General features: G+C 41.4%; 1 protein-coding gene across 2 annotated transcripts in view; it reads left to right on the plus strand.

The window, feature by feature from the left end:
- Positions 1 to 8,245: 8,245 nt before the first annotated feature.
- The window catches only part of LPAR1 (lysophosphatidic acid receptor 1), a 91,647-nt gene continuing 76,102 nt past the window's right edge, over positions 8,246 to 23,790 (plus strand). The window contains exon 1 of one of the 2 annotated variants that reach the window (XM_054987516.1): positions 8,246 to 8,309. The gene's annotated coding sequence lies outside the window, so the exon portion shown is untranslated. Of the gene's footprint in view, positions 8,310 to 8,514; positions 8,863 to 23,790 lie in introns of those variants that run through there. The other variant, XM_054987515.1, reaches the window with a different exon arrangement.

A 23,790-nucleotide genomic window follows, 5' to 3' on the forward strand; every position in this document is an offset into this window, starting at 1 on the left:
GTCTCTACTCTAAAACCACGCAACAGATCTATGCCAACAGGGTTGGGGAAGGGCAACACTGGCCCTTTTGCATGCAGGCAAAATTTACTTAGTTCAAAAAATACAATTTGTTCATGGATCTCAGAGTTCAAGCTCTCTCAAATCCTGTTAATGTAACTCTCAGGTGTTTAGCAATAGGGATACATGCCTACATCCCAACAGAGTATACAGTCAATTGAGAACCCTTTCATGCAGTATGGAACTTCATTTAAAATGATAAAACATAGCAAGAAATGAAACGTATTTTGTAAATAACTGCTTATCAATGCTGAAAAAGTCAACACAACAGAAAATTTAGGAGTCAATATTTTTTTTTTTACTACAGAAACTTGGAATTCACAGTTTCTCCAGTAACCTGGAGAAAGTTGTTTGATCATTCCCTCTTGAGATTTCTCTGGTCATTCAAGCTCTTGATTTCATCAAGCACTTGCATATCTAATTTGTGATAGTGGCAGTTGAGACTTGAGACGAGTACTTGTTTTCGTAAATTAATCTGGTGAGAAGCCACTTTTCTCCTACGCTGACTCGCAGCAGTTGTTCATATACAATTCACTTCGTATGGGATTTCCCTTAGAAATTTTTCATATGCTGAAAAACACAGCTGTAAGATTGGGAGGGCAAAACTGATCTGGTACATGTTATCAACCGAATGCCTATTCTTTAATCATGGTCAAATATTGTCACAAAGTTTAGAACGCCCTGTTGTAGATGGTAGCCTATCTTTTTAATTGCGTCACCCTGAAGGCAAAGCTATAAAAGTGGGTACTTGACAATATTTGACAACTCTGTCTACCAAATCCTTCAGATACCCAAATGCCAACACAATGTGACTAGGAGTATATGACATCAGCCAGGAATATAAACAGGTTATCAAACTATCTTTTGCAGTCTTCCAGGTTCAAACTCTAGAGCATAGTGGGAAGAGACCATTGCTGTATCTTTTTAATGTACTGAAATCAACTGTGTCTTCTCTTAAAATTTCACTGAGGACGCACAAAATCAAGTGGCTTGAGAAGGCAGCTTAGAAACCCCGTTTGGGAAAACAGACCCGTTTTATCACCACTGCTCCATTGCCTTTAACTGTAAATAAGAAAGAAAACTTAATATGAAGAAAAAAATGTTATGGCCTACTCTTAATCCAGTGTTAGTTCTTTAACTTCAAAAAAAGTAACCAAAAGGGTAAACTTCTTATTTTACAACCATATACCCAATACTGTTTAATAAACTGAGTTTTCTTGGGGACAAACCCAGTCCTGTAAATACTTGAGTAAGAGCTTAAATACTTTATTGAAATTTGAGGCTTTTCATCATGAAAAGGCTTTTTGAGTGTTTATACAGGGCAGTTAATGTATTCTCGGCATACCTAACCAGAGATCAAGAGGACTAGGCCCAGATTTATTTATTTTTAAAGGACAGGGAAAAATGGATTGAAAGAGCAATATAATAAAACTTGAGCAAGTAAAATGCGTGATTCACTATTGTGTTACATATACGTTGCCTCATACAGACAATATCCTGATAACAGTTGATTGCAATCAACTGAAACTACCTTTTCCATCTGATTAAGCATTTAAGGATTTCTTTTGCAAATCATTCATGAACAATGCGCATTGAAACTTGTGCTGAGAACAGTGAAAAATCTGTTATTTTTTCTCTACAGGGAACACATATTTTAATACCTAAGTAAGAAAGAGAAATACACTGACAATACACTAACAATGAAAGAGGATGTATATAATGAATTGTTCAACCAAACGGGCATGCATGCCACAGAATAGAAAATGAGAGGCTGTAGTTATTTTAGGACAATAATGCACAGCACATTTCCAGAGTCAGTCTAGTGATAACTGAGAAATCCATCAATGAATTTCCACCATGTCTTGAAGTTATAAATAGCAAGTTCAGGGAGTAGCTATGGAATGGAGAAGTAAATTTAACCCTTTCTTTGTGGAGTTTTCTCAACTTAAATAGCCCCCACTCTGCCCTGAAGCTGTCCTTTGCCCTATGGATTTAGGAATACAGTATTGGTGGAATTCCATCTGAATTCCCCAGCAACTGTTTAAACTTCTTTTTAAAATGTGGGAGATACTCATATGGATCTCTTGCTGTCTTGTCTGACCCTTAGAAAGCATGAGGCAGTTTTTAAAGGATAATTCAGTCCAGGGCTTTTTTTCTGGGAAAAGAGGTGGTGGAACTCAGTGGGTTGCCCTTGGAGAAAATGGTCTGATGGCTGGTGGCCCCGCCCCCTGATCTCCAGACAGAAGGGAGTTTAGATGGCGCCGTGGCGCAGAGGGTGATCTAAACTCCTGTCTGGAGATCAGGAGGCGGGGCCACCAGCCATCGGACCATTTTCAAGAGGTTCCGGAACTCCGTTCCACCATGTTCCAGCTGAAAAAAAGCCCTGATTCAGTCACAGTATTTAGAATCTAGCTGATTAACAGAAAAAGTAAACAGTAAGCTTAAGGCTTATATGCTACTGCCATGGCTCCTTCTTAAACAGTCATCAATTACTCCAATAATGTCTAAACTAGGAAGGTAACTGGATTGAAAAAGTAATATAATAAAACCTGAGCAAGTAAAATGCAGGATTCACTATTGGTGAACCCCAAGACCAAATTGGGCATCTTGGAAAACACCAGTGAACCCCTCAGTTGCAAGAAAGGAGCACAGAGTGGTGGCTAATGGCTGTGGCAACCGCCGTTTGTTACTCTTCCTGCTCAAAGCTGTCGTATACTGTTTGTTTTTTGACCAGCGATCCAGATGGAAGAGTAACTCAAGTGTGATGAATGATCAGGCTCCTTAGGGTGGAGAGAAGCCCACCATTGCCCCTGCACATGTAATGGAACAACTTGAACTCATACCATGAGGGACACCCAATGCCACTGCAGTAATTTATGCACTGACACTGTTGCCCCCTTAGAATATTGGAGAAGTCTTGGAATCTTCATCGCTGTGGCTCAGTCTATCCTACATTACAAAAGAAATTGTGATGTTTCTTAATAACTATAGGCAGGGCTTTTTTTCAGCAGGAACACGGTGGAACGGAGTTCCCGAACCTCTTGAAAATGGACACATGGCTGGTGGCCCCACCCCCTGATCTCCAGACAGAGGAGAGTTTAGATTGCCCTCCGCGCTGCTCCAGGGGGCGGGGCCATCAGCCATGTGACCATTTTCTCCGAGGGCGACCCACTGAGTTCCACCACGTCTTTTCCCAGAAAAAAAGCCCTGACTATAGGCCTTAATCAAGCAGCCAATCAGGGTTTGGTGACCTACCCCACCACCAACGGTAAGAGAGCACCTGCTCAAGGAAGTACAAACAGAAATAGAGTTTTCACCTTCCGTGTCAGACAATATGGTCCGTATTTATAAAGCCTTCAATGGGCAACAATCCAGTACAATTATTTCAAGTACAAATACAAAAGTCCCCTACAAACACATCATGTGGAACTAGCATTCACAAAAGTATACATTAATCAAAGTAGCCCAAGAATGGAGCATATACAGTCAAAACCCAAATGGGTAAACAAATGCCACTCGTTCCCCTGGGTGCGGGGAAAGCTCCGGCTTAGATTCCGGGCAGCTGGTGTTCCGAGTAGCTGGCTACGAACTTCGCCGGCCTTTTGTTTCTCTGCTCGTTTCGAAGCAATTCTTCTTCCGGCTAGTATTTCTATAATAAACCACAGCAATTTTAGCTCCTGGGCATTCTTCCTACAAACAGGCTGAATGAAAACTGCAGTAAACTCACAGTAATTCACGAATAAACGTATTCAAAACTCTGTCTCCAATATCGTCAGTATCTATGGGGTAAGGTGCTTCCCATTATGACCACATATATAGTCTTAGTCTCATCCAATTCAGTACTCCTTTCTTAAAGGGGAACCATCCCTCTGCTACATAGTTGCAAATTGGTCTATCACTGTTCTCCTCATGATACCAATTATACAGTTATTCCACCATATCAATCCTTGAATAAATAAATACCATCTTGGTTTTTAAAAATCCATGGTGACATCAATATATGCTTTAAAAATACAGCTGCACATCAAATTAGTCGGTCTATCACTGTTCTCCTCATGTTACCAATTGTACAGTTATTACAACAGATCACTCATTGAATAAATAAATAAATACCATCTTTGATCTTAAAATACATGGTAACTTAAATATCTACTTTAAAAATACAGTTCATAAATATTATAATACATAAAAAAATATATATCTGAATTAATTTATTGCACATTAGAAAAAAGTAGACCCACCCTACATCAAGCATATATATGTTGCACATAGAGGAAATTTATTTTAATTAATTTACATAAGGAGAAGAATTAGACCTATTTATAAAAAAGCTGAAAAATCGATCTCATTGTTAAGGCCATTGGGAGTCAAGGTCTTTCTTTAGTCTAAAAATCCATCTGGCTTCAGTTTGCAACAAAGACTTATTAGCATTTCCCTTTGGCTTGATCACCTCCAATACTGAGAATTTAAGTTCTTTCTCATTCCTATGATGGGCTTCAAAATGTTGAGTATGGGGGGCTTACTTACTCAAGGTTCTTATCTTAGAGAGGTGTTTCTGTATGCGTAAACGGATGGGGCGTGAAGTGCTACCCACATATATCAAAGTGTATGTGCATATAATTAGGTAAACTAAATTACCATGTATTTTAAGATAGTATTTATTTATTCAAGGATTGATATGGTGGAATAACTGTATAATTGGTATCAGGAGGAGAACAGTGATAGACCAATTTGCAACTATGTAGCAGAGGGATGGTTCCCCTTTAAGAAAGGAGTAATGAATTGGATGAGACTATGTGGTCATAATGGGAAGCACCTTACCTCATAGAAATTGACGATATCGGAGACAGAGTTTTGAATACATTTATTCGTGAATTACTGTGAGTTTACTGCAGTAAACTGTTTACTGTAGATCTGTGTGAGTTGGTTTCCCGTAGACCTTGTGACCTAACTGAAAGTTTGCTTTGCGGATGACCAAGGTATCTAGAAATGGAAGTTTCCCCCCGATTTCTTTCTCCATGGTGAATTGTATGTTCAGTTGGATATTGTTGAGGTGGTTTAAAAACTCCATCAATTCTTCCTCACTGTGGCTCCAAATGATAAAGGTATCATTTACAAACCGGAACCAGACTGTAGGTTTGTGGGGTGCTGATTCTAGAGCTCTACAGGAAAGGTCTACAGGAAACCAACTCACACAGATCAGTACTTACACAAAAACTTCAATCACCACCCTTGACAGAAAAGAGGCATAATAAAAATATTAGTAGACCGTGCAGGACGGATATGTGAACCGCACTTTCTCAACGAGGAAACTAATCATCTAAACTACGCACTCCAAGCAAATGGCTACTCCAGAAATGAAATCAGAAGAGCAATTAAACCAAGGATAAATCAAACAACCAAGGAAAAACAGTCTCCCACAGGAAGTGTTTTTGCCATATATCAAAGGAATCACTGATCAGATGGGAAAGCTTATGAAAAAGCACAACCTTCAAGCAGTATTCAGACTCACCAGAAAAATACAACAGATGCTACGATCAGCAAAAGACAGTAGAGACCCTCTCACCTCTGCAGGAGTATACCACATACCCTGCAGCAGTGGACAAGTTTACATTGGGACCACACAGCGTAGCATCCAGACAAGAATAAAAGAACATGAAAGACACTGCAGACTTGGCCATCCGGAAAAATCAGCAGTGGCTGAACATAGCCTAACTCAAACAGGACACAGTATCCTATTCCAGGACACTAAAATACTGGACAACACTTCCAACTACTTCGTCAGATTGCACAGGGAAGCCATTGAAATTCATAAGCATAAGCACAATTTCAACAGGAAAGAAGAGACTTTAAGAATGAATAGAGCATGGTTTCCAATCCTAAAAAACACCAGGCTAACAAAAGACTCTGTACCCGACAATAGCCCTGCAGAGATTAGCATATCAAGCACCAATCCATATGCAAAAGAACCTCCCCAGGATAGAGTGAAGCCTCCCTCCATTAGCATTCCACACCCTGGGAAACTCTTACAGGATGACTCAGCCCAACCCCACCTTCCTGAGTAGATATAAATTACCTGCCAACATCTTTTCCACACTGTGACACTGAGAGATCTCTGTCTTTTGGTGCTACACCTCTCAAGATGCCAGTCACAGCTGCTGGCGAAACATCAGGAACTACAATGCCAAGACCACGGCTATACAGCCAGGAAAATCCACAACAACCAATGATATCTGTGAGTATTTATACAGTATACCCAATTGCGTGAGTTTGAAGAGATAGACTGTTGACCACAAAAATGTTATTTAAAAAAAAACAAGATGGAAATTGCTAAATATAAGATGCAGTTAATTAGAGTCACATTACTGCCTCACATCTCAAATGCAATAGTTACCACAAACAACTGAAATCTTAGCAATGTGGAGCATTGCTTTATGTGTTGTACTAGCGTGGAGTATTACTGGATGACTTTGGGCCAGTCACACACTCCATCACAGGACTGCAGGATGAGTGCAGAGAGAATGAACCCCAGTACCTAAGCCTTAGGACTAAACAGAAGGCCTGCAGGAGTGAGAATAATTTACATTTCTTACTGGTACAGACTCCCTTAGGGAGACCTCGAAACAGAAGATGGGTGGTACCACTTCAGCTGTTTTCTTACCAGCACTCCATACCAGCTTACTTTCACTCTTGAAATCTAGAAAACCCTAGTACAGTACAACACAATCAGATAAATGTCTGGAAATTAAGAGGCAGAGCCAGCAAGCTCAGTCCCAAACCTCATCCTTGCTTTCATTCTCAAATTTCATCCACATGGAGCTCATACGTAAGATGAGTTGGCAAAATAAAATAAAGCAGTGTATTTTAAAATCATTTGATGGGACCACCTCAAAATAATTTCAGGTATAGATACTCCAGAGGAAAAACGGCAAGTGGTCTGGATGGAACAGGAAGGACAAGAGCTCTCTCAAGTGTGATGTGTAGGGTCTGACAGACAGATGATAGGGACAGAATGTCAGTATCACAGTGTTGTGTAGTGGTTAGAGTTTCAGACTAAGATCTGAGAGAACTGAGATATGAATAGGATCGCCAGCCTATTGCAGCTGAGCTCCAGGCCACAAAGCTGATTTCCCTGGAGAAATGGCTGCTTTGGAGGGTGGGGTCTATGGCATTATACCCAGCTTCGCTCATCTGAATAGGGTCTCCTGCAGGTACCAGGCTGCACACGGGTGAAGTTAGCAGCAGCCCGTACACGGGCTTTCTCTGTGGTGGCCCCTATCCTGTGGAATGACCTTCCTGAGAAAGTCAGAAGAGCCCCCCCCCTCCACTTTCCTGGCTTTCCGTAAATGATGCAAAACTGAACTATTCAAAAAGGCTTTTTACTCAAATGGGAGGGCTGCACTGTAGGGACGGCGTCTCAGGTGCTTCACTAACAAGTTGGGGATCATAGACTTCATCACCATTTTTGCCTCATATATTATCTGCTGCTTTAAATATGTACTCCTATGTACAACCATCGCTCCATGCTATCTAAGGTTAGCCCTAGAATCGATTATGTTTTGCTTCAGTATCTCTGCTATGTCTTGGATCCTTGCTAATGCTGTGTCTTTAAACTTGTATATGTTTACCTTATGGTATTGTATTGAAATATACTTACTCGGTACGGATTGTATTAACCTCATACTGTGTAATCCGCCTTGAGTCTCAGTTAGAAAGACAGACTACAAATGACGTAAATAAAAATAAATAAATAAAAAAACCTGTCCCCTCCAGGCTCCAACCACAAAATCTCCAGGAGTTTCTCAACTTGGGCTGATTCCGCACACATTGCACTTTCAATGAACTTTATCAATCGTTTGAGGTGGATTTTTTGCTCTGCACACAAAAAAATCCATTCGAAATGATCTATAAAGATTGGAAGTGCATTATCCAATGTGTGTGGAATCCGCCCTGGAGTTGGCAAGCCTAGGTATGAACCCCCCACTCTGCCAAGGCTAACCTCAGTGCAATCTCTTTCTCTCTGCCTAACCTACCTCACAGGATTCTTGTGAGGATAAAAACCGAGGAGGAATTAAGAATGTTGTAAGCCACTTTGGTTCCCCGTTGCGGGGAAAGGTTTAAACAGAGAATATCTGAGAGAAAGAGCGAGAGAACAGGAATGTCCTGAGAGGAAACTTTGAGGAAAGGCGCGAAAGCAAAGCGCAAGGAGGCCCGCCTGCGCGTGTGCGGTTGCGTGTGGCGGCGACAGGCAGGTGAGAAAAGGCGCCAAGGGAGCGGGAGAAGCGGCGGGCGGCTCGGGAGCGGCCAGAAAGGCGCTTGGAAGCCCGGCGGTGCGGAGGAGGGAGCGGCAAGCAGGCACCCCACCCACCCACCGGCACAGGCACGCACGCCGAGCCGGCCTCGCAGCGCCCCCGCCGCCCGCTTTCGCCTCCTTCTGCCCCTGCCCATGACGGCGAGCGCCGCTGAGGAGGCTGCGGCAGCCTCCCCTCTTCCCCCTTCCCGCAGAAGCGCGGCGCTGCCTCCTCCGTTTCTCGCCCTCCCGACAGCGCCGCCGGGGCAGAGGATGGTGCTGACGCCGCCACCGACGCTTCCCCGCTGCGGCTGCCCCACAGCCGAGTGAGCCCGGCGGCTGGCGAAGAGGCACCGGCAGGCGGCTGCTTGCGAGAGGCGGCGGCGGCAGCGAGGGCGGGAAGCCCCCTGTGGGTCAAGTCTGGCTGGCTGCTGGGCGAGAAGCTCCGAGGGGGCGGCAGCGGCCACAGCAGCAGCAGCAGCAGCAGCCGCCTGGGGGGACCTCTCCTGGGCCAGGTAATCGGGAGGGGGGTCGGGAGGGGAAGCTGGGTTGGCTTCATGTCTTTGGGGCCCCTCCGATTCTCCTTCTTTGGGGACCCCTAAGCAAGCAGGCAGATTGCTTTTCCAGGCATCCATCCCTTCCTTGCAACAAACAAAAAAAATACCCAACTTGGCTGCATTTCCCCCAAGTTTCTTGCACGGTATTGTTCGCTGTGTCTATTCGTTTGTTTCTCTCTTTATTTGCTTTTTTAAAAATCCGTATTGCTGAGCTTTAAGATTGCGAAGAAGGAAACTTTTTTTTGTTTGTTTCCCTCCAAGTCTAAAAGTTGCAGACACGTCTCTCTGGCTTTTTGACTGTGGGATTCGTTCGCCTTCTGCTAGCGACGTTAATGGAAATTTAAAGGCAGACCGCTTCTTGGTGGCGGTGATTCTTGGGTGCAGTTTTCTTGATCGGGTGCAAGCCCCTTTGAACCAGATGGAACTAATAAGAAACCTGATTAGGACTGGGTTTAATGCAATTTTCCCTTATCGCCCTGTTTGAATTGCAAGTTAAAATTTGTTGTAAAGTAAACAAGATTCCTCCGCCGACTACTAAGTCATTGTGGTAGCTTCTAACCACTAAGAAAACTAAATGCAAAGTTTGGGGCTTTGGTTTAAGTTTCTGCCTTGAATTCTTAGGTATTTCTTTTTCTGCAGTAGGTTCCCTTAAAATGTGGGTTCTTTTGAAGCCATATGGTCTTTTGATGTTTAAAGAGTGAAGAGACCCTGCATGTATAACTTCCATCCTAAACTGAGGTGTTGGATATGCGAAGGACTCCAGCTTAAAGCTTAACCCTTTAACTGTCACTTACCTGGACAATATTGTTACTGTATCTAGTATTTCCTAATGAGGGATTAGAAATGACTGAACTCACTTGCAATCACGGTAGTTAAAGAGTCGCAAAATGGTGATCCTCCCTCCCTCCCTCCCTCCTTCCTTCCCAGTGCATGCCAGATAGTGTCGATTCTGTTCTGTGTTAGTTACCATATGGTAACTATTCTTCATTCAACACAGAATATAAGGATATTGTCATATATGTGGCATATGGTAAATTTGGAAATAACTTTCCCAGTCCTCATGAGCCTTAGCAGAATCTTAATGACTATGTCCATTTTTAGTACGTCAACTTTTGGTTTACTGAATTCATCGGGGTATGTGTGAAACTATCCATAGGCTGCTATATCAACACCTTTGTTTAGTGGACAAAGCATTATAGCTGGTATAATTGTCAACGTAACAAGTCTTTGTGGGTTAAATGGGGCAACTTTCTCCGATTGTATCTAATTTCATTGAATGCCCTAACTGTTGATCATACTGTATTTTTTTCTATGTGAATGTCTTAGCTATTGATTATATTGTATTCACTTGCAGTATGTAATCCATCTTGAATCTCAGTGAGAAAGGTAGACTGTAAATAAACAACAGCAGTAATAATAATTATCTCCTCCTCCCACCCACTTTATTATATGAGTTTTCTCGACATAGAAGGAAGTAAACAGCACCATGTAGTTAAAACTTGAGAAAGGTAGGATAAAGTAGAGAAAAGCTCTATTTGCCTTAGGTTTTAGCAAGAAAGGTGGGCAATCAATAAATAAACACACAAATAAATAAAAATGTACGGCAAATGTGGTCTACAACAGCAGTGAACTCTTGTGCCCAGTTTTTCATGTTCTCATTGATCTGAGGAGGCTAACCTCACAAAACTAGGCATAGGAGTAGAGTTTAGGTCAAAAGGGATAAAAATAAGAAAGGAAGAAACATGGTAGAACCAGAGTGGATCAGATGGTACATCAATCTGCATCTCCTTACTGTGTCAAATTGGGAATCTCACTTCAAATAACTTCTCCACATGAGGTTGTATCTTCCAATGGTCCTAACTCTAGCATCTTGCTAATATTTGTGCATCCCATCACACGTTGCTAGGCTCTTTCCTCTTTTTCTGCAAATCGCAACACCTATATTTTTAAAAATTACACTAAATAATCATAGGGCCATTTATACTGTCTATTATTTACAATTGCTAGCCTCATAAAATGTGTGTGTGGGGTATTAGTTTTATGCCGACATATGCAAACTTTAAACAGTCTGTATTCTCACATTCACCGTATTAGACCTTTTTGTAAGTTACAACGCCATGTGGATTGTTTCCACGTTGGGGCCATTCTTTGCAAATTCATCAATACTATCCCAACATCAGCGGCATGTGGAATTACAAAACAGGATTCATACATGCATGCTAATCATTCAGCTTACACATTTTTTCTGTCTGCAAAAGAGGTGCTTCCGTTCTGATCATTTATTTTATTTATTTAGATTTATATTCCACTTGCCCCACAAGCAGGCTCAGAGCGGATTACAAACAGAAGATATGAAACCAAACAGGGTAGCATAAAAATATAAACACATCGTTATAAAAATTCATTTAAACAGCAGCGCGCATATTGCAGAGCCCTCCAGTATCAACAAATCTGCAGGGCAGGGTGGCTGATTGATAACGGCAGCAACACCAGAGGATCATATCCCCCCCCCCCCCTTATGGCAGGAGGCTGGTTGGGTGGCTCGCTCGTCTCAGCCACCATATGCCTGGCGGAACATCTCTGTCTTACAGGCCTGGTGGAATGATAACAAATCCTGCTCGGCCTGAGTCTCCTCAGACAGAGAGTTCCACCAGGTTGGTGCCAGGACCAAGAAAGCCCTGATCCTAGTTGAGGCAAGGCCAACCTCCTTGGGTCCAGGGATCACTAGTAGATGTTTGTCTGCTGAGCAGAGCACCCTCCGGGGAACATATGGTGAGAGGCGGTCCCGCAGGTATGCTGGCCCCAGTCTGCTAAGGGCCTTAAAGGTTATGACTCCTCCCCTCCCATTGTTAAGTGATGTCAATGAGGGTATATCACTACTCCTGATCCCTGCTACTATTTACTAACCCTGCATCCAGTTCTGAGGGAGCAACTTGTGAATGCGCACCCCATTTAGTTATTTATTTAAATATTTTACCCAATTTTTCTCCCCAGTGGGGATCCAAAGCAGCTTAGAACACCATTTTTTTCATCCATTTTATCCTCACAATAACAACCCTGTGAGGTAAGGTGGGCCGAAAGACAGTGACTGGTCCAAGGTTACCCGGTGAGCTTCCTTGGCCAGGAGGGGATAAGCCCGAGTCTTCCAGATTGTAGCCCAACAAGGACCAACAAGGATACATCCCAGTTTTAGCTATTGATAAAGACTGCAAGTAAGATGAGAAATACTGTTGTTTCTTTACATTGCAATAGGGTCAATGAATAATTTTTTTGCAACTGTTGTTGCACTGATCGGGGGCAAGTGATAAAAGGGCAAGGAACAAGAAGAATCGGCTGGAACACGGGGGCAGTTTCTTAATGGCAAGCTGCATCAAAGCAGACATCATCACCATGAACATACGGTGAAATATTAATGCAAAGTCTATCCACACCACAGAAATAGTGGTTCTGTTGATCAGCAATAGAAATAAATCACAATGAATTGAATTGTGGGAAAATTAAGAGTGTATCAGGGAAAGAATGGGAAAACCATGAATCGTTATCGATATCTTCTGGAACCAGCTTTATATCGGTGTGTATAACTGATGACAGTTGCATGAGAAGTCACTGGTGTGGAGTCACCTTCAGTCAAATGCAGCTGCTCTAGCATGGTTCAAGAAGAGACCGAAGGCAACGATGGCCAGATCCACACACACAAACACCTTTTCCTGTAGAGCCAGTTTGGCGTAGAAGTTTTGAGTGCTGAACTAGGATCTGTGAGACCCAGGTTCAAGTTCTTACTCTGCCATGGATGCTCACTTGGGACAGTCACATACTCTCAGCCTAACCTACTTCACAGGGGTTGTTGTGAGGAAAATTCGAGAAATGTTGCAAGCCACTTCAGGTTCCCATTGCGGGGAAAACTCAGGCATATTATTTCCATCTTGTCCACTCTCTTTTTCAAGATGCCTTAGATGGGCGTCTGAAGTTACTTGTTTGTTGATGAGACTAACTTCTAGTTCTTCTACATGTTTGACTGCGATGGTTTGCTGAAGTAATTGTGGGTGATTCCCAGAAGCTCAGGTTGCATTGAAGCCCAGATATACCTTTCACATGCCAGGTAGCATTGATGCAGTGCCCTGGGAAGAACCTTGCCCCCAATTTTTCCTATTCTGATACATCAGTGCTTTAAGTTCCTGCTGTATGTGCCGCTTTGCATTTATTTTGACACAGAAGTTAAAATCTGTACCTTCTAGAATGCTGTGGAACTTTCTCTATGGGGCTGCCGTACAGAATAATTTTGGAATAAAATAGAATATTTTAAATTTTATTTTTTATTTATTTATGTCATTTATAGTTCACCTTTCTCACTGAGACTCAAGGCAGATTACACAGTGTAAGTCAATGTGATCAATGGCTGGGACATTCAATAAACAATATATTCAATAAACAATACAATAGGAATTTGAAATAAGCAGAAATCCAGTAAGCAGAAATCCAGTTTGAAATAAGCTGAAGCTGAAACAGTGCTGAAACAAAACATAAGGACATTTACATACCATATTGAACAATGGAGAGAAACTATCCAGTAGGAGCATAATTACAGCAAAAGGCAGTACACAGTAGTGTAGTCTACAGTGCCTGTTCCTTTACCAGTGCATCTCACTGAACCATTTCCTTACAGCTCAGTCCTATTACCCATGTAAAAAAGCCCTTCATTCTAATATATTTCATTATAACATATTTTTTGAACTGGTGTTCTGTTTTTATTTATCTATCTCGCCCTATCCCGAAATAGATCAGGGTGGTTTACATGGTTTTTTCTGCCCATTTTATCCTCACAACCCTGTGAGGTAGGTTGCAATGAGAGGAAATTGCTCCTCACCCAAGGTCATCCTGTAAACTTCATGCAGTGTATGACTTTAAACCTGGATTCTCCAAATCCTAGTTCAGCTCTTACAATTATAGTACACTGGCTTAAATGTTTGTTTAAAATATTATAATAGGAGCTTTCACACTCCTGTGCATTGGTCTTCAGTCTTGTAACTCCTGCTTTATTGTCTGTATTATAGTGTGCTTTTAGTGCTATGTTCTCTAATTTTGTTTACAATCACTATAAAATAATTGTTGGTTATGTGTATTTTACAATTCTTACTGCATTTTTTTAAAGTTGAAAAGCACTTTGAGTCTCAGTGAGAACCCCAGAATGTATATGGAGTAAATAAATGAATGTACTACCCACATTAAGCATTTGTGGAAGGGTTGGGATAGAAATGAAACTAATTACATTAATATCTTAAGTCCAGTCCCTTATATTAGATAGCAACAATTGTCTTCCCAGCGCTAGCTGCTGTATAGAAGAAGGCCCTTTCTTTGGTGGTAATAAAATCAAGCTTTAGAGGAAAAACTGGTTTCACACTGTTTTTAATGTGCTCAAATTCTGTATGCTCCTGACTTGGTTCCTTAAAGTTACTGGAAAATATGAAGAAATCATATCTTTAGAAAGAATCATTCATCAGTACCAAGATATTTTTTCTGCATTGTGCCTTTTGCTTTGAAATGAGTCATTTTTCAGGTTGGGGAATCTAATTTCAGCTTGGCAGTGAAAATTGTGGGTACTGCAAGTATTGTTGCAAGCCCAAATTCTTGCCTTGCTATCACAGAGAAATATATACATATAACCATTTTTAGAGTCTCGGTTTTGGCTCATGGAAACAATGTAATGGCTGCTGTTTTTACAACCACAGAAGTATAATTTTGGCTCAGCTTGTGTTTTTAGCTCCAGTAGGCGTGCCTGTACCTTGTGATGTGTTAAATTTTGGAAAGAGGTGGAACACATGCAGTTCAAGTTTTTGGAATCATTTGTCCATAGATGCAGGACTCCTTTCAAACACATCAAAAGTCACTTGGAATTGTCTTATAATTGATTTCACTGCAGTCATTGGTGTTTGGCTTCTCTGCTAATCAAAATACAAAAGTCTCCTCATCCTAGTCACTATATCTAATAGTAAAATGACTGCCCTCTCTGCCACTCTTAATGACCCACATACAAAGTATGGTTCTATATTAGAGATGTACATGAAACGGGCAAAAATGAACCCTGAGTTTCGTGATACGTCGCATTCTACAAATCACAAACTTTCACGAAATTGTCCCAGTTCTATACTAGAGATGGGCACGAAACGGGAAAAACAAACCTTGAGTTCCGTGGTTCATTTCATTTACCAACCACGATCTTTCATGAAATTGTCCTGTTTCATAAAATGATTAGTTGTTTGTGATTCATCAGATCCCGGGGCCCTACAATGGCCCAGTTCATAACCAGAGATGCCTAGAGAATCAATGGATTGGCACCAGCCTGTCTGGCATCATGAAGCATTCACGAATTGGCCCCCAGAGTTGTGGATTTCATGAAAAATGCGGCCCTGCAAAACACATTTTCATGATACACAAATCGGCCCGATTCATCATGAAATTTGATTTGTATTTCGATTCATGCACGTGTCTATCCTATACATGAAACTGATGTTCTGTTTTTATTTATCTATCTCACCCTATCCTGAAGTAAATCGGGGTGGTTTACATGGTTCTTCTCTGCCCATTTTGTCCTCGCCACCCTGCGAGGTAGGTTGCAATGAGAGGAAATTGCTCCTGACCCAAGGTCTTTATGGGTTCTCTGAGGCTAAATTAGCAGTCAAACTTTTGAAACAATTGCTGAGTTAAGAAATTTCTTTTAAGTCAAATCCTTTCAACAGTCAGAACACTAATAGATTTTTATAACAGAACACATAAATGTAGCACAGGATAGAAACAGGACAGCAAATCACCTAGCCCCTTTTTTCCTCAAAAAGGAGTCCACTGATTGGCTTCACACAAGCCAGAGCTGGAAAAGATCAATATCCATGCAAGGGGGTGTGATTGCAGCAAGACTGATAAAGGTCTGAGGAGAAAATTACTCTAGCCTTTCCCAGGAGCAAGCAAGGAAGAAGGATTCCCTTGCAGGATAAGCCCACATAAGTCTGACATGGTTCAGGAGCTGTGAACTATAAGATAGGGTGCCTGTTTAGTCAGGTTGCATTAGCTTACCATGCCATTTTCACTCTGTTTTGCATTCTCCTGTGTGCCTGAAATCTTCCTGGCTCCCCTTTCCCCATACAAGTAGTTACATGCAACTTCCTTTGTTTTCCATCTTTTTAATTTAAGAAACTTGTGTCATCCCCAGATCGCTTGAGTATAAAAAGAATGAGTTATATGCAGGCCAGCGCTCAAGTGAGTCAGGCTACCTGTTTAGTTGGATGGGGTGTGCATGTGTGAGAGAGAGAGAGAGAGAGAGATGGGATGGTGGGGCCTGTCAGATTCTGCCTCAGATCTTAAAGTGACGGGTCGTGGCAGCTGTCCAGTGAGTGTATATGGGCTGTTGTTTCAGGGGCAAACAATAGCTAAACAGCTCCTAGGAGGCTGGGAAGCAGGAACCTCTGTCTTTGTTTCCCTCCTGTACTTTCTAGAGGAACTAAAACAGGTATTTAGAAGTTGTTCTCCTTCCGCATAATTCTTTGCAGGCCCCCACCTTGTATACACTAAAGTGTTTGTCTAACAGTGTAGCAGGGATGTCAGGCCACTGCCTGGAAGTCCTAACATCTTTGGGGGTCGGGTAAGAGGGGTGGACGTGTGTTGCACAATGCGCCAATGTCACATCCAGGCAAAAACCCAGACGTGATGTCAGTATAATAACTAATACTTTAAAAATTGTGATATTACCATAGAGTTTCTAGAGTGCTGTCTGTTCTGTCTGGATTTTCACTTGGATGTGAGGTCAGCACATAGCATGACATCATTTCTGCCCCCCCTCCATTTTTCCCACTGGCCTCACAGGCAAGGGGTGTGGCTGCGGCATCAGTGGGAGGATGCTTGCCTGAAGCAGGCACCTGGCACTACACTTTAGTATTTGTCTATTAACTGGAAACTGGTTGAAAAATACAGTGGGAGTTGCTACTGAGAATCAACATTTCTGGAACACCTTACCATGCACAAACAAGGCCTTGATAGAATTGATATCCATATTTCCCGAGCAGAATTTGTGTTGCCTTTTGCTGTTCCCTCATCTTTTACAATAGCAATAGCTCCCCCCCCCCGCAAGATAACAAAAAGATAACCCTTTTAAAATCTCTTTTGTAGTTTAAATTATTACAGTTTTGCCATACCAACAGTAACTGGTCTATTGGTATAGAAGCGGCTCAATTACTTTATTCAGAAGAAATGTTCATAAAGAAGAACAAACTAATAGTTTCTATCTCTGTCCAAAAGATTTTCAGGGTATTCCAGGACATGTTAGACCAAATTAAACCTTTATTGGTGAGTAGGGGTGGTAATAAACCAAAATGGAAAAACAAAAAGATTTGGTTTGATGCAGAGTACCAAAATAGTAGGAGGCAAGTCAGGAAGGATTATAAATTTAAGAAACCTAACAATGTTGTTATGTGAACAATATATCTCAACTCAAACTATAGACATAGGATCCTTCTTAGGCACAAGAAGTCCTGTGTTATCCAGCTATCTTGGGCGAATCTGATTGAGACATCCACTAGTAAGATTCAAGATCCTTTTGGAGGATTGTTAACAGGTCATTAGCTCAAAGGAAAAAAATATGGATAATTGTATCTTCTGTAATGAGTGGGTGGAACACTTTATGTCTTTATACATAGCTAATGGTTCTAGTGTGATAGATTTACCATCGACTATCAAGGCTATGTTGGATTATAAAAAGATAGATAGTACTTGATCCCCAGCTATGGAAGCTCACATCTTGAACCTTATTGCTGATTTAAAGGCGGGCAAGGTGGCAGGGCCTGATTGGATACCACCTAATTTAATCAAGGATTTTGCCACTTGGTAGTCCCCAATTTTGACACACTTGTTTCAGACCATTGATTATTTTGGACAATTTCCTGTGACCTGACAGGAAGCTATAGCTATTTATAAAAAAGGGGATAAACTTGATCTAAAGAATTATAAGCCTATAAGCCTGTTTTCATCTTTTGACAAACTTTATGCAAGCCGTTTACTAAGTAGAAAACTTGGATGGACTCAGAAGATTTGTTGGGAAGAGAACAAGCTGGATTTCTGAGGGGTATGTTAACAACCAGTCATTGGGTGGCCATTGCACATATTTTAAACCTAGATAGGTTCATCTGCTCATAGACGAGCTGAACTCACTTGGTCTGGATTGTGACTCTTTGCAGGCCTTAAGGAAGACTGGTGCGTATAGTCTGGTTAGTAGCCACCTTCTGGTGGAAGAATGGCATGGGCTTCAGAAAGGGAAATGGCGTGCATGTTCGACCATGTACTTTGGATATTTATACTTTAATCAATACCAGTATTGCTTAAAGTACTGATACAATATTATTTCTATAGTATTAGGGTACCATGTTACCAGGTTTTTTTAAAAAAAATATTTAAAAAAAAATCTTCCAAGAATGAATTCAATTCCACTTGCAGTCTTACACAGACAATTTACAGGCCAAGAAAGGGGATTTAGAGTTGGTATCTGTGATAAGTCTTCAGTAGAAACTACTGAGCATTTATTCTTTTTCTGTGTAATCTGTTATGAAGCCTGAATATGAAGCCTGTTCGCTCTTTTAGTTATAATTTCATGACTCTGTTAGCGGACCTGGATTTTAATATAACATTAAGTGTATGTAAATAAATTGTTGCCACAATTAAACACCGTTTGTCTTTAATGAATATTGAACAGCAATAACTTTTTAGTTATATTGCTGTCTTTTTCTGGTCGATCAGCCTTTTGGCTTTAAGAATTGGATGGGATGGGAAGGGATGGGATGGGATGGGAAACACAGAGGAAGAAGGAGGAATCTGTGAGGGAATCCCTTCACCCACTGGTGGAAAATGGCTACAGAAGGGGACAGGTGAGTTGCCATGGTATTTCCAATGGGACGAGGTTTGGTTGCTATGGATCCCTCTGGGTAGGGCATGGGACAGAGAAATAAACTTCAGTACAAGCAACCCCATTTCCCATGAGTGTCACTCCAGATACTAAAGCTTTACTATAGTATTTACAAACAAATATCAGCAAGACTCTGGACAATTGAAACTAAACAAAATACCACCTCTACCTAGGATTGGTTACTAATGTTCTGCAAATAACCCAATAAATCTATAGCTAGATTCAATGCTACTGTAAATTTGATTGTTTCCTTAATAAACTGAATACATTCCTTACAAAACAGTCTTTGGTTTTAACCCAGGAAAGGTGGGATATAAATATTTGTATTAATTAATTAACTATCATGTCAAATTATCAAGTGCATACACTTCACTCCATTTAAAATTAACAACATCTCCCCTCCCTAAACACTGGTTGCTTAAACTCTCCTCTGTAGTCCGCTGTAGAAAAAAAAATTAAGCCGGTGATGATCAGCTGCATCATAAAAAATGAATTTAGTAAGGAATTCAGTGACCAAGTTGCAAACGTAATGTATAGATCCATACCATACTGCCAGCAGTGATGGTAGCGATTGGGCCTCTTGCCACATTTCAATACTGTGGATTTTGTCCACATAACACAGCAACTTCTTTTTCAGCATACAGTTTACAGTCTTGGGAATAGGGTTGCTAGCAAGCCTGAGGAAAAATATTCTGTCTCTTTAACTGAGGTTTACTGTGTGGAAATGGGCAGTTGAAACTTTTTCTGACATGGAGGTAAGCAACATCACCTGGTAAATAACTTCCCATCCTATTTCTGTTAAAGGAATGGGACAGTTTTCACCAGGTGTTTTGACAACCATGCTTGGGAGTCGAGAACTAATTTTGCCCAAGGACCACTTGGATAACAGAGTGGAGGGAGCTCCATGCCAGTCTCCCCAAATTATTGTCACACTTGCTGTGTAGCCGCACTCATATTTTACTTGGTTTTTTGGAGGGGGGAATTTGGGAGGGTTCCATCCATAATATATGATCTAATAATAGCTTTGAGAGAAAATATTAGCTAGAAACAGTATTAGGTGTGCTCAGCTACTGGCAGTATGATTTGAAAATAGAAAGTGCTCAGGCTGTGATCCTGCATAGATGGCTTAAGCCCATTGAAATCACAAATCCAAGAAGTCTAGAGAGTTTACTTCTAAGAAAATATGCTTAGGATCAGTGTGTATGCTAAGAATTCTGCAACTAACTACAATATGCCACTTCCCACTAACATTTGCAAAACAGGATCTAATTTAACAGCTTTAAGAGGTCCATTTAAACTGTACGACATAAACTCTGTACAAATGACTAAAATCTAAGGACAATCGGTGCTTTGATGGGATCAGAATTCTGTCAGCAGACAAGTGTGCAGTTTGGTGTGCCTGGGCCTTTTCCAGACGGCTTACCTTCTGCTGCTCCATGCCGCAACGTCGCGGCTCGTGCCGGAGAAAACGCGAAATAGCGCGTTTTCTCGTGAGAGTTTTGCGCAACGTCGCGCAAAACTCGCGCGAGAAAACGCGATATTTCGCGTTCGCCCCAGCACGAGCCGCGACGTTGCGGCATGGAGCGGCAGAAGGTAAGCCGTCTGGAAACGGCCCTGCTTTTGCATTGCATCATGCTATAAGTAGATATGGAGTTGAAGTCCACAGATCTCACCTTATGGTAGGATTAAAGTGGCATCTGTGTCTCAAGGAGGCTTGGATGAATGAAGTTCATTATCGACTGTGATTGTGAATGTACATTACTTTTCAAAAAATAACTGCTTGTTCCTGTTTACATTTCTAAAGTTTTTAGGCTTTATTTTTCTTGGTTTATCTTAATAGTATAGCTGTGTTTTTAAAAAAAGCGAAAGGATTGCAAGTTCATTTGCGCTGTTTCAGCACTATGTGAAAACAAACAAATGTGAGCACTGGAAATAGGTCATAGTCTTTTTTTAAAATGAAGATATGTGAAATATCAAAAACATCTGCTCTGATGTTTGTCATTTCTCTTTCTTATCCCCATGTTAAAAAGGATAAGCTGCTTAAATAATGATAGTTTTGGAGTACAAATTATTGACTTGTTCGGTTGAAGAATGTTGTTAAATTACCATAGATTTTGCACAATATGTTTAATCCTACAATTGCTGTATCTTTGAACTAGAGCATGAAAATGGAAACAGAACGAGTGTAGTGTAGTGATTAAGACAATGAGTCAGGAAATCTCCAGTTCAAATATCATGTCAGCCACAAATGTATTAAGTGGCCTTAGGCAACCCTCAGTCTTTCATCTGCAATGTGGGGGTAATAATACGAGCCTACTTACAGAGCTGTTGTATGGATTACTAATATGTGAAGCCCTTTGAATTATTAAGAAAAGTTTTTGATATATGCATCAGTGTTCTAAGTCTTTCTTCTGAATATGGATACAATATTTTTTTCCCTAAATGGTTTAATGGTGGGATATTGCAAAAGTTCACTTTCTCAGGATTTCACTTTTTCTGTATGCTGGAATAGTCCCCTTCTTATGCTGTCCCTAACCATGGGCAGGAGATGGGAGACTGCGCACTGGTCACATCACCCTGTTGCACCAGATTCTACTAGGTTTGCCAACCTCTAGGTGGGACCTGGAGTTCTCTTAGAATTACAGCTGATCTCCAGCCTACAGAGAGATCAGTTCTGCTGGAAAAAAATGGCAGATCTGGAGGGTGGACTCCCTGGTATCACATCCCTGCAATGCGCTCTCCCCTCCCCAGGTTTTGCCACCAAATCTCCAGGAATTTCCCAATATGGAAATGGAAACCCTAGATTCAACTCCACTTCTGGCTGAAGCCATTATTCACATTGTGTGTCCTCTGATCGTAACTTCAGCCATGGTTATCTACAAATCAGAGTTTGCAAACCCAGTTCGAACCATGATTACAAACTGTGGTTTGGGTATACGATCAGTGAACATATCACACACTAATAGTTAGTGAGCGTACACAACTTTTTTCCGCCAGAGGAAGGACCTTCACGATTATGGAGCCCTCCCTCTGGAATGTATTGTCGGAAGACACTCATGCCCAGCAGGACCTGTTGACATTTTGGAGATCTTGTAAGGCCGAACTATTCTGACATGCTTTGGGCTCTTAACACCTCTTTATTGTGAGGCATAATTGACTTGCTGGGCATTATAATTACCTGTAATACTGATGTTTATCTGTAGGGCTTTATAGACTAGGGCTGGAATTAGTGTGCTTTTATGTGTTTTGTATTATGTTGCATGTTATGTTTGGATTTCTGCTATGTTTTGTTGATTTTAGTAGATGTAATTGATTATTGATGTGAACTGCTTCAAGCTCTTAGCCAAAGAGAAGTGATATAAAAATAAAATAAATAAATAATAGACAAATTCATCTATTGCCTTCGAGATGCAACAGATTGAACTTGGGACCTTCTGTGTTTTAAGTTGTGTTGCGTTAAGTTGTGTTGTGTTGTGATCCGCCCTGAGCCCGCTGATGTGGAGAGGGTGGAGTATAAATCCAATAAATTAAATTAAATTAAATTCTTCGTGCAAAGTAATGATCAGCACCCCTTCTCTTTGCCACTGTACCTGTGTGCTATAGAATCTTCATTACATACATACGAATAGTTGTGCAAAGACTAATTTATTGAATTTACCCAACATCTTACAACTATCAAAGAGGACAGAAAGGCAGTACAGTTTAAGAATGGGGCACGATTTTCACAGAAGGCAAAGAATCCTCCCTTCTAGTGTGAGGCGACATTGTTTCTCCATCATGTTGGTTTCTGCGCATCTGAAGCTTAAAAGTTATCTCCGAGATTCTCCTCCACTAATTGTGCCAAGTGAGAATGTTAATACGGCGCAGAACATGGAAGAGTCAAAACGTGTGCTGTAACGAGTGTGCATTTTACATTTACGTCAGGGATCCGTAACCTTTTTTTAGCCTGTGGGCACCTTTGGAATTCTGACACTGGGTGGTGGGCACAACTACAAAATGGCTACTGCAGGGGGTGTTGCCAACCCCATAGAGGAAGTCCAAGTGTCAGGGAGAAGAGGGGTAATTTTAAAAATACACTGGGAAAGAGAAGTGACAGAGAATAAAAGCAACATTGTGTTGGCTACTACTTTTGAAACTATTTTAATCTGTGCAGCAATCAGATCTCTAATGGCCAATCAGAAACCCTGCTGGCCAGCAGCCCCACCCACTTTCTAAGAACAGTTGATGGGCGCTGGGAAAGGTGTCCATGGTTCTGAGGTGCCCATGGGCACCATGTTGGGAACCCTGATTTACATTATAGCACGATAAGAAAAAGCTGGTTTAAACTTCCCATGTGAAAATACATCAGTTCCTGATTGTAGCATAGTACAAAGCAAAAAGCCTCTAAATGCTTTATTCCAACTCAGTCTAACCCAGAAAATGGCCCTCTACCTTGATACAGCTGATCTGGCCGCATGGATCCATACCATGATAATACTGAGACTAGATTACTGTAATTCACTCTACGTAGGTCTCTTCTCGAAGTCAACTCGGACAGTCCAGTTGGTGCAGCATGCCACAACTCGGTTATTATCAGGAGCTAGGTGAAGCGTGCAGTGACTCTTTGGCTACCCATCAGTTACCAAGTTCAATTCAAGGTATTGACTATCACCTATAAAGCCCTTCAAGGGCTTGGTCCTTCATACTTGTGGCATTGCCTCTCTTCCTATGCTCCACCATGTTAGCTTTGTTCGAGCAGGGCCTTCTGCAGGTACCACCCTGATGAAATCAGGAAGGCTCCAGTAGGACAATATTATAGGCAAAATGGTTCAGGAAGATGCTTTAGCAAATGGAAAGGGACTGTTTGTTTCTTTATTTATTCACCACTGTTTCTCCTCAATGGGGACCCAAAGCAGTTTACACTAGTCCCTTTTTCTCCATTTTGTTCTCACAGCAGCCCTGTGAAG

This window comes from Eublepharis macularius, chromosome 8, assembly GCF_028583425.1.
Source record: "Eublepharis macularius isolate TG4126 chromosome 8, MPM_Emac_v1.0, whole genome shotgun sequence".
Classification (NCBI taxonomy): Eukaryota; Metazoa; Chordata; class Lepidosauria; order Squamata; family Eublepharidae; genus Eublepharis; species Eublepharis macularius.